Raw genomic sequence first — 22114 nt, 5'->3', positions numbered from 1 at the left:
AGAGTATGAAAATGAATTTTCTAGGTGCTATATATCCACAAAGTTGCCTTATGAGCTGAAAAAAACTTAGCTTTTTTTTTTGAGTATCTATCTCACCATTAACCTTACTCTTGCACAACATTTTTGAACCTAAACTGTGTGAAAAAACGGGTCCTGTTTCTGGCTTTTTTTCAATTTTTGGCAACTATACCACTCTAAACTTCATGTTTGTGAGGTTTAGATGGCTAGAGGTTAGTCCTTCATAGTTCTCAACATGTTTTGATGCTTGTAGGGAGAGCTAAGTGTTAAAATTGAAAGTTACGACCGATTTACAAGAATTGCATAATCCTGTTTTTTGGCCAAAATTAGCACTTTTATGATTTTTTTGTTGGCTTTCTTCATATCCAAATTCAATTTTGATTGTGTAAGTGTAATGTATAACATAAAGATAATCTTCCTTGAGTTTTGGGGGACCTAATATGCTATATAGTATAGTATATGATGATGGTTGAGTTTTTTGATTGCTGAAGAATACGATACATTTTAGAGTAGCAAGTATAACTTTCTCAATATTGCTAGTTTCTTAGGCCAATTGTATGTATTTTGTAGGTAGTAACCATATCTAATCATAGACTACAAACTTGGCTAGATATTGAGTAGTTTCTATGGGTTTCTAGAGGTCATAATGCTAAACCCAGTTTTTTCATGTTTGCTGTATTTAGCATTTTATCGTTGCCCCCAAGGTTCCAATTGTAAGAGATCCATTATCCTTTTGACATGCTCCATGGCTCCTTTTGAATCCAAATGCCCAAAGGGAACTAAGAAAACATGTATATAGTATCTGTATTGAGCATAACTATAGAAACTTTGATGATAGGTCTGCAGAATGGCAAAAATGCAACATTTTTGTACCTTTTTTTTTGCCCAAAAAAAATTAGTGAGGTAAAAGAAACCATATGTTTTGGTCACCAACCCATTGAAGTTAACGGGGCTCATGTCCTAAAAAAATCCCCACTCTTATTTATGTGCAATCAACCATAAGAAATTGTTGTTTTGGGCAAAATGCACTGGTCCATCAACTTTGGAGGTTTGTAGTGACCACGGGATGAGAAAAATTACAAGTTTCTCATTTTTTCCATATGTAGTAGTTATTGAACTATATGCTCATGAAAGGATTTTTCAAAATGAGTGGACTTTCCCCATATCTCCTTATAACCCTCACTAGCTAGTCATTGGGCAAGTTGAGCCAAATTAGTAGTTAAAAATAGAAACAAAAATATATTATGGCCCATTTGTGTGTAAATATTTCATGATATATAGGGTCTAAAAATAGGGGATTTTCATAATTATTTTATTTGTTCGCAAACTTAATTTGTCACATAAATTTTGCACGTTGGCAATAGCTATCGACGAGTGAATTGAGTGACTTTGGCTTTGACTTCTTATACCTTGTTGGTGGTGAAGTAGACCACGGAGTCAAATCATGCCTCTAACTCTCTACGATGGGGTTTGAGGCCACACTATTCTCCCATGACGCAATGGAGGACAACTTAGAGATGGGCAATATGATCGAGTTTACTGGGAGCGACAAGCACGACAACAAAACTTGATCGTGTTCTCCCAGAAGTCTTTGGAGTATTGCTTGGCATTTTGCCCTTAACAAAAAAAGCCTCTACTATGGATTTGATTATTGGGGGCACCCAAATCCCAAACTTTAGGCAACTCACCCTTCACCAAGACCTGATAAGGGACATGTATCTTGAGCCAGTGCAAAACTTGATTCTCAAATGGTGAGTTCAACACCAAAGCAAGACAAGAAGCAGGGCAAGATGATGACTTTGCGGATTGTGAAGACGGTACAGCACGTGACTAGAGCATGGCTAGGGTTGACTTGGGCCTAACTCCCCCCCACAAGGTTGCCCCTTTCCTTAAGGAGGCTGGTAGAATAGAGACAAGCTGCTAGAAAGAGAGAGAGAGAGAGAGAGAGAGAGAGAGAGAGAGAGAGAGAGAGAGAGAGAGAGAGAGAGAGAGAGAGAGAGAGAGAGAGAGAGAGAGAGAAAGAAGAAGAAGAGAATTTTAACATCGTAGAAAACTATTCCAAGAGACCTTAAAGATCTATCCAACAAGGAGAGTTGCACTCAAGACCTGTTATTCAAGAGGGAAATGGCATAACCAATCTACCACACTTGAGTGATAGAAAGGTTGTAATGGAATTAGCCTTTTAACTTGAGTTGGAGCGGAAAGTAAATAACATATTGAACATTGCCTTGAGTATTCTTTAGTGTGTAGATGTATAGTGAGAAAGAAAGTTCTTGGATAGAGAGAGAGCAACACTTAACACATTACTTCATTAACATGGCATGATCAATACTTATAAAAGAGAGTGAGAGTTTAGAGAAATTGACACCAATACAGGACCGGATTAGTTGGAGCCGGTTCCCCCTCCAATAGGCATTTGTAATATAGATTCTTCCATGACGGAAGACTTGTTTACAATACAACTGTTTTTGTTCCTTGAGACCTTCTTGATGAGATGAAGATGGTAAGCTTCACTCACCAAGCATTAGCATAACTACAACAATAAAAATGATTAGCATGAATTTGAAAAATGCCCAGCTTCAATCCCAAGACCTCAAACACCATGAAAGGTGAGGAGAGCTAGCAGGGAGTGAGGAGGAAGAGAGAAGTAGAAGTAGCTCTACTAGAAAGAAATAACCCCTTGCACATAATCACTCATAGCTCTTGTAGCATAGCTTAGCATAGATTTAATGGAGATTAGAGATATTGATAAGCAAGCATAAGCATTCTCTTGTGTGTATTTGCATCCATAGCCAAGAGCTTGTGGTAGTAGGCACTCAACTTCTCAAGCTTGGAGAAGGAGATGGAATCCTTGCTTCACAAGAGTGTGTGAAGGGAAGAATGAATGAGAGAGAGAGCTCGTGGGAGGCTCAAATGAGAGAGAGAGTAAGCTAGCGAGGTCGACCCCCCTTCCTAGGGTTCCTTTGAAGTTGATTGGGCTATGTAGCCCTCTAGCCAATGAGAGCTGGCTCCCTTTGGGGCAAGGTGTGTAGCCTCTTGACAAGTTTCCTTCTTTCCCTTTGTGAGGATAAGATAGCACCCCCCTTGCTTAAGCATATCCCCTGCTTAAGCACAACCCCTACTTGCTTGAGTAGTGTGTCTCTACACTTGACAAGTGGCCCCTTTCCTTTCATAAGGGTATGCGTCCTTGGTGAGATGCTCACTTACTATCTACCTCCCCCATTTGTAGGGCTCGCCCCCTCTTTAGTAGCAATTACTTTGAACTTGGTAAGCAAGAAACCCCCCTGCTTAAGCACAGCCCTAGCTTAAGCAAGCTACCCCCTTGCCTGCTTGAACTTTAGTGATTAAAGAGTAAAATTTTAAAGACTATGTCTTAAAGCTTTTAACACTTACCTTTGGAGGCTTTAATGAAGACAACCCTAAGGTCTTTTGCTCCATTAGTTAACCTTTCTCTTTGATAGACCTTTTCTCATATGGGCCCCTTTACCATTGGCCCCGTGCTTAAATAGATCTATAAGAACATCTATATCTTAACCCTTGTTCCCGTTTATTCTCCCACATTAAATGATCAGTTTAATATGAGAAAATCATTTGGGTTGGTCAGATATTAGATTTTATGACAAAGTTTATACCAATTTCCTCTTCTTATTAGCGCACGCACACACACACACACACACACACACACACAAGAAAAAGAGAATTTTAAGGTCGTAGGAAACAATCCCAAGAGACCTTAAAGATCTATCCGACAAGGAGAATTGAACTCAAGACATGTTATTCAAGAGGGAGATGGAATAACCAATCTACCACACTTGGGTGATAGAAAGGCTATACCAATTTCCTCTTCTTGTAGCGTGCGCGCGCGCGCGCACACACACACACACACACACACCCGAGAAGAAGATAATTTTAACATCATAGGAAAATATCCCAAGAGACCTTAAAGATCTATCCTATGAAGAGAGCTGAACTCAAGATCTATTATTCAAGAGGGAAATGGCATAACCAATCTACCACACTTGGGTGATAGAAAGGTTATACCAATTTCCTCTTCTTATTAGCACACACACCCACACCCACCCACCCACACACACACACACACACACACACACACACACACACACACACACACACACACAAGAAAAAGAGAATTTTAACATCGTAGGAAACTATCCCAAGAGACCTTAAAGATCTACCCGATGAGGAGAGTTGAACTCAAGACCTTAGAGAGAGAGAGAGAGAGAGAGAGAGCAACAAAATTTTCTTCCTTGCATACTGAAAGTCCCACCCACATATGCATCCACATTGATCTCTTATGGGAAGTTTTAGAAAAAAGACTAAAGTATAAAACCTCTAGGAATTTTCACTTTAAGTTTTTTCCTTTATTTATCTTTTTCCCTCTTTTATTTTAATCTTGTTCTACTTAGAAAAACCACCAAGCCTATGTGGTGTCAAGGATAACCAATTTTGTACCACCATCCCTTGCTTTTAGCCTTAATGTCTTTGGATGCCCTGGGTGTGTTGAAGTGAGTATGTTGTTTTTGCAAGCTTCTAATTTCGAGCTTTTGCGATCAAAACCATTTTTTGCAAGCTTTTTGACTTTAGTCTTAGAGACTTTTTAACAACACAAAAAATGTTAGCCCAAAAGAGAGACACTACTAAACCCTTCACACCAAAAAACATGTATAAGTTCTTCAAAACATGACTTCAGATTTATAGCCTTTTCTAACGACACAAAAAATGCAAAAAAAGAGACATTACTAAGGGTACACACCAAAGACCATATATAAGCTTGCAACAAATTGACTTCAGATTTTAAGCCTTCTCTATCGCCACAAAAAATCTTAACCAAAGAAGAGACATTACTCATACGATACACACCCAAAAATGTGTTTAAGTTTCCAAAATTCCTAATTTTGACTTCGTACATTTGGCAGATATGAACCATAAACCATACATCTATAACGAGAAGAGATTCAAAAAAGTAATAATTCCCTAGCTTATACATAAGAGATGACTCCCTTGATGCATAGCTCAGATGACTTTCTATAAGGTTTAGGTTCACTACACGATAGGGCTTATCTTACGGATTTTTCCTAATACAAATGAAAGGTCTATGGGAGTTAGTGCTGGTTGATGTGAATGACCATGTACACTTTTGGTTGAAGCCCAAGTACGTGCACATACACATAGTACATGTTCTTACATGCTAAAAAGGCTTTATGTATATATTCTCTCTTCTAAAACTTGGGGTTGGTGCACCTAGGTTCAGCCTTTATGTGGACATCGTAGCAACTTTGTCAAGACTCAAAAACCTATATGTTGTTCACTTTATTGTTTCTCTTCCAATAATGTTGCAACTATACCTGCAATTGACTCCAATCTCTTTTGTGCATCTTTGGAAATACCATGTCTCCACTTGCGTCTCCTGCTACTGGATCCCCCCTCCATAAGACTAGGAAACATATTGTTCATGTTTTATAATGGTGCTGTAAAATTTGGAAATTAAAAACCACTTCAAACTAGGTTGTCACTCTCTTCCTTTGACACTTTGGTTCCAATATCCACTTGCCAAAACGACAGGTGATAAGTTAACTTGTTTCTATACTCTTTGTGTGTGGCTCACATCATGATTGCAGAACCATATCCACTGTGCAATTGTCTTGTCTTTAAAAGTTCTCTCATACCAAAGAAAATTGCACAACCAATCCCACTTGACGGCTCTGTAATTTGTTACCACAATTTTTCCTCCCTTCCATACCAAAACATTTCCTCATGCAATTGGTTGTGGCATCATGCATATAGCCGAGTCTTTACATGCAACTTTGACCTCTTCAATACACCTTGCTAAGTCCCCTCCTTGCTTCACTAGAATTCTCTCTCTTGCTTCATTGTCACTTACATTTATCTCTTCATTATCCTCTGTATTAGATTGTATACTCCATGGTCTCCTTTTGGATTTGAGTTGCCTTGCTTCCATTACATATCCAAGTTTATGTGAACTTGTATTGTTGCACTTGCTTTCTTCTTCTACTGCAATGTATTTTTGTCACCTCCATCACAAGCTCCTCATACAAGGCTAAACGCAAGGGATGGTGGTACAAAATTGGTTGTCCTTGACAGTACCTTTTGATGGTACTTTGACAAATCTTTGCAATGTGATTTATCCAATTCATAAAAGAAATTAGTTATCATATTATATATCATTGGATACATCTTTAAAAGAGGAACATCAAAACAGAATGTCGGACAAGTTTTGACACAAACTACAAAAATTTTACCAGTCCCCACTTTTTCAGTGGTACCAATAAGGTGGAAAAAAAATTGGTCCTCTTTTTGTACCACCATCCCTTTCTTTCAGCCACAAGGACTGTTAGCAACCAAACCTTTCAATGTACTTGAAATATGAGAAGGATTTGGAGATTCTCTTCGTTTGGCATTGGCCCCATTAGTGCTTCTATGGAAGGGCTAGTTCCCATGAATCTACGTGTGGTGTATCCCAATCTTTTTTCACATTGTATTTATGCATTCAAAACATTGCTAAAACATGCATCATAAAGCGAGACTACTTTGTTTTCCACCTTTGCCCGCCATCCAACTTGCATGGATGCTCTCAAACAAGTTTATGCTTGGAATCTAAGCTCTCTCCCAAGGAATTTTGCACGCTTTTAAATTCAAAATAAAAAAACGTATATATTTTAATATCCATTTTCATACTAGCTACTAATTCAAAGAAGAGATTGATTCACCATTGGTTTAGTGCTTCCCCAACGGGCAGCTTGTTGCTCCACCAATTAAACCATCATTGTAAAGCCTTCATATTGTCCTCTGTGACATTTTCCACTCACCATTCTCGTATTGTGGAAGCTAGAATGGAGGCCTTATTAGTTGTCTTTGCCAAGCACCATGCTTCACAGAGTTCAATGTGCAACATTTGCCTCTCTAAAATGACATGTTTTTTTGTATGTTTGTGTAGACTTTGCTCCCAATGGAAAAAGCATGAGCACTCCCTCCCTTCCATTACATTATGCATTCCTCCATTGGATACAACTCGTATTGCAAACCAGTTAGCTCCAGCTTCATCAGATATAATCTAGCAAAGTCTGGCAGGTCATGACCGCATCTCCCCATCACTGAGTTCCAATTTCTCCAAAACAAGATCTGTGACTCCTCGCCTTCCTCTTTACATTTACATATTGCAATTACCTGTAAAGATCTCATGTTGTATTCAAAATACAAATAAGTACATACAGGTGACGAGAATCAAAATATTCTATCTAGCATGTTTTGATGATCTCACTTACCCGGGATCATAAACCTGGCATGACATAGTTGCCCATCCTTCGATTCGGTGAGTGTGATCAAAGTACATCCATGCACTTCTCATGTCCCTCCTTGCCTCATTCAATTGAAAAGTTCAACTCTTGAAGCAGGTCCTTTCATGGATATTTCGAACACATAGCATTTATCGTTGGGCCCACCTTGACCAAGTAAACTTCTTCCATGAAAAAAAGGGAAAAACACATCGTTTTTGTAGCAATAGTATACTGTCATATCCATCACCCACGACCTAACTCTGTTTTGCTTTTTTATTTTATACAATTCTTTTGAATCCCCTATTTTGAACAAGTGGCATCATTTCCTTAAGGAAATGGCTAAGCTCAACATCAATGGCTTCCAAATCATCTTTTTAAGTAAAAGATTGGAATAACATTTATCGAGCAACTAACATTTGTACCTTTCTAGGACCACCCTTCACAATCTTTAGAGCTGTACTAACAAGATTGCACACCTTTTCAAGGGCTGCCCTCCGAGTAACTGGCTGAAAATTATGGCCATGCATCCCAAGATAGATCACCAAACGTGCTATCGCGGCTTCCTTTGTAATTACATAATAGATCATACACTTGCATACATTTGTAAAAGTGATCATTTTCTCACAATAGTGACAAGTTATTCTAGATTTACCTTTGCTTGCACAATAGCCCATGATGGTTTGTCTATCCAAATGACCATGAAAGAAAGCATCATTGTATCTTCTTTCACTAAGGTAAAAAGGGCATGTTACCTTGCAACATTGAAGACTTTGAAGACAATAGCTCAAACACATTATGCAAACTATGGCCATGTTGGTTGAATTTGGTTGTGTCCAAAGGTGACCATCGTACTTTTGCTCCATCCCGAGCATCTTTTTGTTTTCGAGTGATGGAGGAAGATCGAAACAAACATTGCCATTGTATATTTTTGGGAGCTCATCTACCATTTTGGGAGTTCCACAAACATCTAGTAGTTTGAACAACCTACAGGATTTAGCTCTATCTTTCAGCCATGCAATGATGGATATATCTTTTGTATACTCTTGTGTGTTATGCTCAACCAACCCCTGTGTGTGCAGGCATGCTATTGGTGCTTTGGTTGTTTAAATTGTCTCCAAAACCACTACATCTGCATCTTTATCTCAGTATCAACATTTAAATGTAATGGAGTATAATTTTTATTCAATGGTGTAGCATAAAGAGAATCATCACCAACATCTTCCATTGTTTCTAAGATACCAAACACATAAACACAGTCATGTGAATGCAAAATGTGGTAAGCAGGGGACAAATTACAATCAAGGAGGTAACGCTTCTGGTCTTCAAGATCCCATCTTGGTACCACATTGACCTTACACACAGAGATCCGTGTTTGAACAATTGCTTGCACAACTTCAAACTTGATAGAAGGAGGTATCAAGCTTTGAAGAAAATATTCACTACTTAGGATAAGCTCTCCATTTCTTAATGAAACTTAGTATTCCACAAGAGCACCATTTATCATCCATGAAAGCATAGTTGTAGTTGTCATGTTTGAAATAGATTTGGAAGAGGAAAAGGGAGGGGGGAAAAAGAGGTGATAGGAGCTGTGAGAGTAAGTCAGAGAGAATATGCAGAAGAATACAGCTTTCAAGAGTTAATCCATTCATTGAAAATTATATTGAATGAGTCTCAAACATTCATTCTTTAAAATATGCACAATAATAATCATTAACACTTCAAATCTTTTGCAATCTCTCAAAAGATATGCATTTAATATATTTAATATTGTATTTTTATATTTTATTATAATTAGAAATACGTACAATATTACGTTAAATCAAATATATTATAGTGCTACATAGAGTGGCTATATTAATATATAAAAATTATATCACACATTGTATACTATACATGATATATATATATATATTGTATAGTATCTAATATACAATTATAGTAATATATATATATATATATATATTATAATAAATAGTAGATACTATATTATATATTATATAATCTATACTCTATAGTAGTATATATAGTATATAATATATATACTAACTATATGACACTATATACTGCATATACTAGAAACACATTATATATATATATATATATATATAATGTGTTTCTAGTATATGCAGTATATATATATATATACATATTACTATAATTGTATATTAGATACTACACACACACACACACATATATACTTGCTACTCTATATATACTTTATACTACATATATTCTATATAACTATAGTATATAATAGTAAGTATGTGTATATATTAGAGCATGATTAATTTTAATATACCACATAAACTAACATATATAGAATATATTATAGTACTTGTATTATGTATATCAAAATAATAGATGTAGTATAGACTAAATATATCAATTAATCTAAGTATAGTAGTGTATTAAAACATCAATGTTGTAAAGAGTCATTATACATGAATTATTGATCAAATAATACTCAAGATGAAAAATAATATCGATATGTGTTTTGTAGATAATGGCACCTAAGAGAGATATCAAGGGAAAAAAATCTCCAGTCACCCCTTCAAGAAATCGTTAAGTGAGCATCAAGCAAAGATCCGGTTGTATTCCAAATAGAACTATCGATCAAGAGGCATCATCACGAGTTTGACATTTGGACACTCCAACCAAAAAAAGAAATAGATTCTCAAAAGGTGTGTTTTTATTGATGAAGAGGCTCAAGTTGATGAAGACTCTAACAACATTGAAGATGACGTAGAGATCACACGTAAATTATAAGTTCTGCAATGGTAAATTTTATCTTCATTTTCCAGGGGTCTAGTGACAGGGTGCATGGATGTTGCACGTGAGTTTTTGACAAATGAGAGGTTTTTAGTCACTTAGATATTTTATTGAAAATGCAACTAGGGTGGGAATTGTGCTCTTACATAAATGGACCCTCTTGTGTAATAAGAAGGCATATTGACATCCACGCACTAGAGAGGCGGTGACATAACAAACTTAGTTTCATAATTTAATTTTACAATTAAAAACATTGTAACAAAGACAATCATTCTTTGAACTATTTATTTATGCAGGTGCTTGATCTTACCATGTGTCTTTGGTATCGTGTTGGGCATCCTTGCCATGCTATGATAGAGAGGCAAGGGAGAAAATTATGGAGAGATTGTTTCCAGAAAATTGTAGCTACATGATAGATGATTTAGTCTTCCCCATGGATATTGATGGTGTTATTCTTAGAGGCAAGGCAGAGCAGTCTTGTTTGTTTTCTCATTAAGACTAGCCCAATGTATGATAGTAGTCAATGTTGTAGTATATGTATGTTTGCAGTAGGTTTCTAATTGACTTTTTATATGGTCAAGTGGTTGTTGGCAGCATTCATTGAGCCTCATGACTATGTTTTCAACTTGTTTTCAAGGTGTGGTGGTTTGGGTTGAGCTTGTGCAGAAGATATGAGAGGCATTGCATGTATCTAGAGCTAGATGATGTGCTCTATGAAAGATGTTTGTTTGACATTGCATGTGGACTTGTGAAATGTTGATTGAGGATGCACACTTGGTTTAGGAAACTCTATTATAATAGTACATCTTGATTTTTTTATTTATGTGCTTTATGGACATGGTAGCCATATGACATTGACATGGAATTTTGGTGTTTTTTTAGTATGAGATGTATGACATACTAGACTTGTAGTTTGGTTTAGAGGGTCCTAAAGATGATTCGGTATGTAACTTTCTCTATACATTTCATTTGGATGTTTCATTTTTGTTTTTTTTGTACATGATGGCCACATGATGTGGAGATGACATTGATTGGAGGTTTCCTATGTAGTGTGATACACATGTTGCATTACCACTTGTAGGTTATTTAGTAAGACTACTTTGACACTATTGAGAATGTATTGAATTTTGGGAGAGAAGAAAATCGTTAAATCGCACAATGGAGCCCCGGTTGGGGTGGATGGTTTATTTGAAATAAGAGTTTATGTGATGAAAATCCCATGTGGGAGCCCAAGAAAGGGTGTACGATATTTTTATATGAAGAGGTCTCCATACAAAGGAGACTCTGGCAAAATTTTCATGATTCATGTTTTATGTGCAAGCTCCAAAAAATACAAATGATGCTTTTTATAAAGTTGCATTTTGCATAAGCATAGACATGCTTCCATATTACTTAAAATTGTTTGGTAGTTGAAGGATTGTACTATGAGGTTTTGAATTTTTTCACTTCATTATGATATTAAAAGATATCATTAGTGTAATGCAAGCGTTCAAAAGCTCAAAAAGAAGTTACGATTGTAAAAGCTCTAGGCCTTTTGGTTGCCATTATTTGAAGGCTCTTGGGCTATAAATCTATAGAGGTGTCCCACTTTTCCTTTTGCCCAACAGTGTTTTGGTGGCCACCACTGAGGAATTGCTTCAAGCTACCTTCAATTTACAGGTTTTGGAAGACATGGCGTTCAGTTTTTGAGATTTTATTGGGAAATCAAATAACATGGCCAAAGGTTTCATTGAGCGAATGGAGTTTGCTTTCCTTATTGGGTCTTGCTGGACAAGCAAGACCCAGCAGTGGTGATGCGAATCTTCTATTTTTGTTTGAAGGGAGATGCTAGGGAATGGTTGGAAGGCTACAAAAAGGAGTTACATTCAACCCAACCTCCTCAAGTTATGACTTACAGAAAGGAGCTACAAATAGACCAATCTCCTCAAGTTATGACTTATGAAATGGTAAGACACACGTTTCTTACACACTTTCAACAGGTGGAAGACCCAAAAGGTATGGCAGTCTATTCAAGGCTTGGTACAAGGTGAAGGCCAAACCATAGAAGACTTTGTGAAGGCATTCAAGGCATTATGGACAAATTGGTGTACATATTTCGGGGTTGAAATACCACAAAGTCCAAAGCCATTGTAATATTATTGATTGCCAACGAGTCTAAAGAGGTTAAGGGCCTCCAAAATTGTAATTGTATGCAGTTTTTAAGCTTTGTATTGAACCCAAATAGCTAGAAATCCATTCTTTGAACCTTGGCTAAGGTATAAAAGCCAAATTTTGTAATTAAAATCTAAGTTTTTGGATAATGAAACTAAGCGTTTGCTACAGAAGCTCGGTGTGAGTCTAATGTTTCTTCAATTCCTCGTGTCTCTCTCGTACGGTTGTTGCATTGCGATTTTGAGCATACCAACACGTTTGCAGGTGAAAGCTCTTCCATTTAATGTAAGTTTCTGGCAATAAAAGTGTGTTTTTAGTCGTGCTGTCTACGAGAGTTTTATGCTTCCTATGCACAAACACGCACCCAAAGTGGTTTTTGACCTTAGGAGTAGATAGAGCATGCCTAGATGAAGCCAAAGAGTGCTTTGGGTACCAAAACTTATTGATCTAAAATAAACTGTTTATCTTATGCGCAATTTTGTTGAGTGTCAAAAATGACATTTGAGTATTGAAGGAAACTCTGTCCATGCTAGGCATTATGTTTCGTTGCATTGAGAGACTTGTAACTATGCCAAATCATGAGATTAAGCTTGCAATAAGGAAAGTGGCTTTCGATGTCTCACACACATTTGAGATAAATTAGGTAGGAGCGGCTTAGACTTGGGTAGGACCGATAGGACGCATTTTTATTGGGAAGGAAGTTTTGATTTTTAACTGACCATAAGATCTTAAAGTGGATCTTCACTCAAGCAACCTTGAATATGGGACAAAGTTGATGCCTAGAGCTTTTAAAAGAATAGGACTTTGATCTTACCTATCACCCTGAAAAGGAAAACATGGTTGTAGATTCACTAAGTTGAAAACCATTTTTGACCCTCATATCTATACCCAACAACCCGATCATTGATGGGATCAAGGAAGCTACATCATTTGATCCAAAGTATGAAATATAACTTACCCTTGTTTGAGATGGAGAACAAATAATACACGTTCAATGTAGCACTTCTCATGTGATGACCCTTGTCTCTATTATAGCGATAGGTTATTTGTAACAAAGGATTCTAACTTAAAAAAAACTATCTTGGTCAAGGCCCATATAGTCTTACATCAGGGTGGATTTTAGTTTTGCGATATATTAGTTTCTCCCTTGGGAATTTACCAGCACACCCCATCCAAAGGACCACAGCACATAAGAGCAAAACCCTGTCAAAGCACAAATTTACAGCACACGCCGACCAATGTATATGAGGACAAGAGCCTCCCCTTTCACAATTGAACATCACAAACCCAAAATTTCAACATCAATTCCACAATTTTAAGATACACCCCTCCTGATCTGCCTGCACAAAATTTGCCACTAGACTCCCATAGCCATAACCTTGTAGAGAACTAGTCGTAACTTGAAGAGTATAACTCCAATTGGGGCACTTCAAATCTTGAGAGAAAGATTGAAAAATGATTGAAAAGAAATTTTAAGATGAACAAAATTGAATCTACATGCCTCTACATGCCAAATTGATGCGAACAGAGAGCTGCCTGACATGACTACACGTAGAGCAAGCAAGGCAAGGCAAAAAAACTGCATTAGAAACCATCAAGGAGGCACAATGAACTAAAACTTTGAACTAAAACTTGACAATTTTTGGACTTTGGTTGAATTTTTTTTATTTTGTACATGAGTTTTAGTTATATACAAATCTCCCTTCAAAAAACTCACTCATGGGCAGTTCCAAAAACTCGATAGCTGGCGTTATACTAGTGACTTGCCCTACATGTACACGTGCTTGCTAAAGCAAGCTAAAAAATCCACAAAAGAAAAGACCACACACCCTTTTGACATCAAAAAACATGTCCATATGTACAAATTTACAAAAAAATGGGTTGTCAAAAAAACGACCAACAACGTCTTTCACCCCATGGTCGCAAAGCGGCACAATATCCACCTCCTCTAAACTTGCACATCCTTTGGTATGTGCTAACCATTATTCCAAACTACAAGAAAAAACTTGTAACATATAATCACTACCGCACTATGAGCATGCTTTGAAAAATTTTGCAACCTCTGACCTTATTAGAATATACCCTCCTCCAAATCATAGGGAAAACACAAGAATTTTTTAGTAATAAAGTATAAACATGAATTGACCCATAAACCATAAGGATTGCACCTAGATCCTATAGCATATATGTTGATTGCACTAGAACACACATATACACATCTCCACTCAGATCAAATGGCATATAGATCAATTGTCCGGGACCATGCATAAAACCGTCTCCTCGTGGATCAAAAGCTAGTAGAAAATCCCCTACATCCTAACTTGTAACAAAAAATCCCATATAGCATCTCCCTCGTGCATCATGCTCATTGGCAGCACAGTTTCGTCCCCTCTATTATTGGAGGGCCTGATCATGCATATTTGGATACATCAAGTCTCTAGAAAAATAATCTTCATCGGGATCCCAAGATACATCAAAAAACGTTTTTAGTTTGTACATGCCCAAAAGTGAGTAGAGCACAATCCACTAACAATTGCATAAGGTCATCATCACCGACATCTGGATATAGTTTCTTGTGCATGAAACCAGACTTCTCCATACTCTTTGCATCCGTAATGGAGAAGCCTTCCAAAGCTTCTTCCAATAAGCACATAAGCTCTAGATTTTCCACTTCTAAAGAATCTTTTACCTTGTATATCTCAGGCTGCAAACTTGGATCTCCAAATATCACATGCATACTAGCCACATCTTTTGTAGACTGATTTTTGTGGGATGCATGTCTAACCTCACCATCCTATCTTATGGCAGTATTAGCGAGAACCACAATTAATTTGTCAAACCATGGGACAAACCTGACTCGATCAGTGCATAGAGGTTACAAGAGGTTGTCAATCTCTTGGAAAACAACTAACAAGTCACATCTAACTCAAGCTACACTCAAGTGACTGAAATCACCAAAAGCCAATCGCTCATCGGCAAGCAATTCACATCCGTTACAGCCTCAAATGACATCCAAATGTAACGAAACTTCTAGGAAAGGTTTATAATACCTAAGCACACATGCCTATGGCCTCAAACCCCACTTTAGGTCAAGTTCCAAAATCATGATTATTAACAAACGAGACCGAGGGTATGTCTATTTGTGGTGGCTCTAAAGTGCGTGCCTCCTCCTGCGTGTCTAGCTTTCCATCTCTAAGGAGTTGATTTATCCGCTTGAGTTTTGCTATCTCCTTTAGGAGCTCCTCCTCTCTTTGAACCCGCATCAGTGCCAGGTCTCTGCCCTGTGATTGTTTAAGCTTTAATTCCAATTCTAAGTCCTTGTTTTTCTTTTCAAGTGCCTTGTACACTTCATCAGTTCCCTTGATCGAGGCCACGGTTGGGTTTTCTCTAATTTTCTGGAAGAAAATGGCCTAATCATTGATTCTATGGTCAGAATATTGCAGGGAAGCATTGGCAACATCTAAATGCACTTGAATTTTCTAAGTTGACGGAGAGGTCGTAAGTAGTTCATTCGTGACTTCTTTCAGCTGCTCGTCTTTTACCTTGTAGGCATCATATAATTTGGTGAGGAGGTCACCTAACTCCTCCATTTCTTTTTGTTGTTTATCCCTGGCTATCTAATACTGTTCCGCTTCTGCCTTCAGCTATTGCACTTTCCTTTGGAGATCAGTTATAATAATCATTCTATCTTCTAGCTCTCCTTGAAGAGCGTCAATCACCATTTCTAATTCCTTGGACTTTGTGCTGTGATTTGAAGCTACTGAACGGAGTCTCTCCATCATTTCCTACATCTGACGTGCATATTCATTGACCTGTATTATCACGTCAAACGCTGTCACTCCTCCTGTCTTACCAGCTGGGATGTGCTTGCAGTCTCGTGTGTTGCTTCTGGCTGCATCGTAATTGCTGGTGGTTCTTGTGTGGAGGTTGATGGTCAGTCTTCTTCTTGGCCATCTTGAGGCTTTGATGCTTCAACAATTTCTGGCTGAGTAGAAGTAGATGGTGTGGTCTCAACCCTTGCTGTCTCTTCAGGTGCGGGCCTTTCTTCCTTCTCTAGCTCGGGCTCCGTCTCATGTGTAGTGGTAGGCTCTTTTTCTGTATCTGCTTCCTTATTAGTTTCTTGTTTCGATTGACTTGTCTTTTCTTCTTCTGGATTTTGAGTCTCTTCTACTGCCTGCTCCGGTTCTGGCTCGGCTAGGCATGGGATGGTCTTGTTGTTCCGGAGGCGGTGAGGCGGGTCGGGGAGATCCATGTCTTTGCTCTTGTGTAGCCGTTTCCTCACCTTTCTTTGCAGCTTATTCTACCTCTTTCAATTTTAGAGCTTCGGCCTCTTGGTACATTCTTTCTAAATATTATGTTGGGTCATCTACCTCTTTTCTGGTATGATGCTTTGTTTGAGGTCCTTTCAATCCTATGGGAACCCACTTTTCTGGGTCCTTCCCTTGTGCTTGCCTACTGCGCTGGTAAGCCTGTTTTTCTCTTTCAAAACACGCTTGTTTTTGAGCTGGCTCCTCTTGGTGTGCAGTCATAGTTTCCTCTTCATCTCTTCTCTCCAAGCTCTCTTTTCTTCATTGTCAGAGCTCTCGCTGCTGTGCCATTCTGGTGAGATGTCATCTGACTCATCATCTGATTTTTGTGACCCTTTACCTGACCTTGTAGCTCATGGAGAGGGTTGTGCTACCAAAATCCATGTATTCTGATCAGGGGCAAGTGGTAGGTTGTCGGCCATGTTGATGGCATGATACGCTATTCTCATCAACACCTCTAGCGCGCCCAAGTATGTGATTTTCCCTTACTTCTTTTCGCCCTTCAAGGTTGTCAAGACATACTGCGTGTGGTCCACAGGCTGCCTTGTTGTTGACTTAAGAACCTGAGTGAAGGTGGTGGCCACGGTGTGATTTAGTGTAGTGTACCTTGGTGGCCTTTTTGCCAGAAAATGCAAGTGTTGATGGTACAAATGGGCTGGCTCTTCCACCTATTTGTGGATAAGATCAGCGAATGTAGCCGCGGTTGTCTCCTTGGTAAATGTGCCTGCGGTTTTCCTGTCTCTTGCCCGCATGGTCTTTCCTTCAGTGGGAAATCTGAGTGCTCTACCACTATCTCTTTTGTGATTACTACCTCAACCTTATTTCCTTGGGTGTCGTATATTTGTGCAGTTTCGTCCTCTTTGATGGTGGGATAGAAGCTCGTAAGCTTTCTGAAAGTCCAATTTGCAAGGCTCTTGTTCGTAGAAATTCCTAAGCCCTAACTTGCGGTTAGCCTCTTTGGTCTCTGGCTTGGTAGCTACATCATAGACCTCTTTAGGCAGAAGTTGCAACTCCACCTGATGCCCTTCTTCACTCTTGAACCTACCAGTGAAGACCGTGGTGTGGTGTTCTTCTAGCACTTCTCTAGAAAGATAAGATGCCTTTACTGCTTTGACCGACTCGGGGTCTAGTTGATACGCAGGCAATTCTTGTAGTTTCTCTTTCTGGTTTAGCTTCTTCTTGGCCCTCTCTGCTACTTGCATTGCTCCTATTCAGTGAATAGAGTGCAAAGTTAGCAGATTTGTTGGATTTTCTCTGGAATGTCCTTTTAGACTGAAATGTTGTCAATTTGGTCCAAATTGCTTCAAATCAATTTTCGAACAAGCAAAGAAGCATAAAATCCAAACAATAGATATAAAGGAAATTTGAGATTTTGAACTCCAAATTGATTCAAAGTTGGCTAGTGGGCTTATCACAACATGTACATTGGATGTATGATGGCAAAATATCAAAATTCCCCAATTTTGACCAAAAAGTAAATAATCACGATTATTAACTTTTCTTCCAAAATTGACATTTTTTTGTACAAATTGGTTTAGGCATGGTATAGACCTTGGGTATGAGATATGAGGTGATTTGGATCAAGAAAAGTTGTTCATAACCCAAATTTTGGCTTGCAAAGACTTCTTTGCGGTTTTTGGAAATTTTACAAGTAACGGGTGGTCATTTTGGCTCATACTTGATTTTTGGCATGTAATAGGTGTGTACACAGGATAGGTGAGATGATTTGACAATTTCCAAGCAAAACTGATGCAAAAGTAAATAATTGTGATTATTTACTTCAGTGACAAAAACTTTGCAAAACCCACAAATTTTGTCCTAGACATGTTTCATACACCTAATATAAGTCCTAAATTGAATTTGGTCAAGTTTGGTCATGCCTGCATCACTTTGTGCTCTGTCGACTCTGAAATCACCATTTTTTGTGATTACTCTATCTGTTGGGTTGGTCAGTCAACTTTGAGGCTTTGGACTTGTCCGTAACATAGTCCTGAAGCAACATGTCCAATTCTGGCTCATTTGGAGTCAGTTTGGCCTCGTATGTCGAATTTGACGCTTTGTAACCTTCGAGCCGTTTTCTATTTTTTGAGGGCTTTTTTATATGGATTTCACCAAACCAATTATATACATTGTATATGGACCTCATTAACAAGCTATCTGTGGAGTCACGCCAGAATTCTGGCATTTGCCAAAACTTCCCTGATCGGATTCATCTAGCTCATTCTGCAAGAATTTTGAAAAAGTAGGCTTGGCCTAAATTAGGCCTGGCCTCCTAATTTAGGCTTCTCGCTTCCATCTTTTGATTTGATTGAGAATTTTTGTGCTAGTCCGCCTTTTCTTTTTGCTCACCATCGTGTCTCCCATTTTTCCATCTGAGCTTCTCTGCTATTTATTATTAATTTTGACCTGTTTTTTTGAAAAAATCAAAGAAAATAGCAAAATGCTCTAAAAAGTAAAGTAAAAATACAATAATTAAGAAAATCCCTTGAAAAACACAGCTTTATTGTTTTTTGTTGGATTTCTCCATTTTTAAGCCTCCTTATCACCAAAATGATGAAAAATACCCAAAAAATGACTATTTTTAATGATTTTTTGATAGTATATACACTATTTACACTCATCGGGAAGATATTATTAGTGAATTTTCCCTTGATGATAAATTATAAGGGCATTATTAGGTAATTTTGCAAAAAAATACCCGTTAACATAGAACTTTTCCTCCCTCTTCAAACATTGCCCTTAATTACTTAGTACTTAGTGCTCTTCCACCCCTCCTAGATGGCGTACTCCGAGACGAGTGCATGCATGGGTTGAACAATTGTGTCTATGCATAGCCGTGATTGGATCTACCATGATATGAAGATCAATGCAATTCAAACCAATATGTTGTGCAAGAGCTGGGTCTTGACTAATTAACTCAAGGGTTTCCGATGTTGAAGTTTGCTGCTGTTGATGTCTTCCAAAGAGCAAATCTTGTAGCTTTTGTGCTCTATGTTTGATTGTACCCTCAGGGTGCTTTAGCACTCTAATTTCTTGAGCTGTGGTAGCACTTTCGACTGTTAACGAGCTTTTTCTCTCCATTGGTAGCTCGGTCGGCTTGGTGCTGCATGGTGTGGTGGAGTCTGTTGAGACTTAACTCACCATTGCTTGATTGGTTTCGCGGGCTGTGGACAAGATAAGTGCTCTTTTTTCTTCCAAACCATTTTCAATTTAGGTTCTTTGCTCAGAGATTCTCGATTATGTGTTCGAACCCTTGGAACCTTCTTTTGTTTCGTCGGTTTATCCGTAAGCTGTGCTTTTGGTACCCAAATTTTCCCTGACTCCTTGCATGCTATATGTATCATTTGATTGTCGAGGGGATGGAGAAGATTGGATTCATGGATTGGTCTACTGATTGCTTCTTTTCCATTCCTCCTTGCTTGGTGCAATTGGAACAATGAGTTGCCCTCCTTTAGGTGATAGCTTTAGTTGATTCATATCCCAATCTGGTATTGCTTTGTATGTACGCATCCAGGGAACTCCAAGAATCATCGTCTCATTCATGTGTTCATCTGACAAGCATACAAACTGATGAGGACATGAACATCCATGTACTATCACGTTCAAGTTGACTACTCCCAATGTTGGAGTTGGATTCTTGTTGCATCTTTTGATTGTCGCTATTCTTGGTGTCAATGCTTGACTTGTTGCCTTCTTGTATGTGGAATAACTGACTGCATTCACTCTAGCTCCTGTGTCTACCAAAGCATTGGTGCTATGATTGTTGAGTTGTACTTTGACGCGCAAGTCCATTCCATCTAACGAGTCGTCATCTGTTGAAACTGCATCTTTAGGTAATTCCCATTGTCGATCATCTATTTCCAAAGTGTTGATGGGAATCAGTATCTGTTGATTCTTGAGAGCATCTTTACGCTTGAGTACCTGAATTCTAGCTTCCTCTTGGGCTTCATCAATAATATGTTGTCGCTTGATCTTCCTTTGTTTGGTTGCATGCATTCTCTCTAGCAATTCCTTGGTTAGTGACAAATTGTATTTCTTTAAAAGACATCCACTAATCCAATTAGCCATCGGTTCACCATCTAGGGTGGACAATTTTACTGCTCCACTTGGAGATACATCTTCAATGATAAATGGTCCGTTTCCCTTTTTCTTAAACTTGGGAATGTGTTGCTTAAGGGAATAGACTATAACTAAGTCTCCTTTCTTGAAGATTTTTGTGATTAAGTGGGAATGAAAAAACTATTTTTGTTTCTGCTTTTGTGCATAGATATGAGCTACAACAATTAACCTTTGCTCGTCTAGCTTTTCCAAATCTTCAAGTCTTTCTGACAATTCATGTCCCTTCCACTTAAGATTTTGTGCTACCCTTAATGTCGGCAATAGAAATTCTATTGGCAATATGGCATCAAGACCATAAACAAGGTTAAAGGGTGTAGCATTTAGAGCTATTTTGAATGAAACTAGATAAGCCCATAGAGCAACATGGAGATTCATTTCCTAGTCTGTCCTTCTTGAACTAGCCACTTTAGTCAGCATCGAGCAAAGAATTTTATTTGTATGCTCAGCTTGTTCGTTTGCTTGTGGCTGATAGGGAGGGAGCTGATTTGTTATGGATGACCATAAACTCATTAAGAAAATACTCTATTACCTCATTGAGGAAATGAGTCCCCGGATCACTGACAATCTCTATTGGCAGTCCATATCTCATGAATACATACTCATATAAGAATGCAGCACTGGTTCTAGCATCATTCTTTTGAGTCGCTTTAGCCTCGGTCCACTTGGTCAAATAGTCCATAGCTACAATGATATATTGATCTTGGGTTCTATAAGCAGGTGGATGTATCGGTCCAACAAAATCTATACCCCATTTTGTGAAGGCTCTAGCCCCCATCATTGGTCTTAAGGGCATGGTGTCTACTCGTGTTGTCATTTTTGCTCGTTGACAAGCATCACACCTTCGAACATATTCTTTGGCATATGCAAAAAGTGTTGGCCACCATATGCCTGCCATCAAGATTGCTCTTGCGTTGGTCTCACTAGAAAAGTGACCTCCAGCTAATCCAGCATGTGCTTGTTCTATAATCAGAGTATACTCGTTTTCATTTGCACAAAGACGTAAATGTTGATCTTTACCTCTCTGATACAATTGGTTCCCAATAAGAGCATAGTCTCTTGCTTCAGTTTCAATTGCTCTTTGATGGCATTTACTCATATCCTCAGGAAATGTTTCGCTCGATAAGTAAGTAACTAGATAATTACTCCACTTAGGAACAGGTGACATTTGAAACAAGGTTACATGAGGAATGGGTGTTTGTTTTTTACATTGAGGGCAATCTTTTACAAAAGATCTAACATCTCTCCTCATAGTCGGCCAAAATACTCCAAGTCTCAAGATTTGTTGCATAGTTTGGTCTTCCGTAAAGTGAAGTCCTACTATGATAACATGTGCTTGACTTAGGTATTGTTCTTTCTCTTTAGGGTTAATGCATAAAAGCAATATCATGTCCTGATTTCTTCTGTATAGCCTTCCATCTAGTAATTCATACATAG

Source organism: Adiantum capillus-veneris, chromosome 18 (genome assembly GCF_014529385.1).
Source record: "Adiantum capillus-veneris isolate H3 chromosome 18, ASM1452938v2, whole genome shotgun sequence".
Lineage (NCBI taxonomy): Eukaryota > Viridiplantae > Streptophyta > Polypodiopsida > Polypodiales > Pteridaceae > Adiantum > Adiantum capillus-veneris.
This window is presented reverse-complemented; position numbering follows the sequence as displayed.